We start from the raw sequence: 880 nt of genomic DNA, 5'->3' as shown, positions 1-880 counted from the left end.
CCCATCTGGGACCCCCCTCAGGAAGGAAGTCCAGGAGCTCAGAGCCCAGGGCACCTCCCCGTTGGCAAGTTCTTCGCGGATTAGCAACACGTCCTGCGGTTCATTGTCGCCCGCGTTCCTCTCCTTTGCTGGGAGGCGTCAGGGTCCCAGGCCGCCCCGACCTTCCCGCGTTTTCCGGGTCAGGCCGCTGAGTCACTGACCTCGAACGGCCCCTCCTCTCCCCGGCCGCCTTCGTCTTTGAAACAAGAGGAAATGACAGGCTCTATTTTTCTTTTCTCGAAAGGGCTCCAGCCGCGGTCTCGGCGTTGGGACAGGGAAAGGGCTGGAATTAGGCCGCGACCGTCGGAAGTGACCGGCTTTCCTCTCTTTGTCCTGCGAGTCCTGCCCTCGAGTTCACAGCCCGTGGCCAGGTTGCTGCCAGCAGGAAGGTGGCCTCATTCGCTCGAGATAATTCCCGATTGAATTTGCTGCTGGTCCGATGGGGAGCGACTGGCCAGGCGGGGGGTCTCCGGGCAAAGGCCGCGCAGAGAGGGGCCGCCCGCCCGCGGGGCCTCGACGTCTGTTCGCACTGACGATGCTCATTGCATCTCCACGCGCCACGTGGGCCGTGCCCTCCAGGGGCGTTGGGTTCATTTCTCCCTCAGGATTTGGCTGCATTTGGCTCATTTCCAAGGTATTAGGACCAGCTGGGTGGCTCTCAGCACCTAAAATCAGGCGCAATTAGTCCAGGACCCCACCCATGACGGGCCACCCATGACGGGCCACCCATGACAGGCCACCCGTGACGGGCCACCCATGACGGGCCCACCCATGATGGGCCACCCATGACAGCCACCCATGACGGGCCCACCCATGACGGGCCACCCATGACGGGCCACCC

The sequence above is a fragment of the Myotis brandtii genome, unplaced genomic scaffold (genome assembly GCF_000412655.1).
Source record: "Myotis brandtii unplaced genomic scaffold, ASM41265v1 scaffold139, whole genome shotgun sequence".
Taxonomy (NCBI): domain Eukaryota; kingdom Metazoa; phylum Chordata; class Mammalia; order Chiroptera; family Vespertilionidae; genus Myotis; species Myotis brandtii.
The sequence above is the reverse complement of the archived record's forward strand: the minus strand, read 5'-3'. Positions refer to the sequence as shown.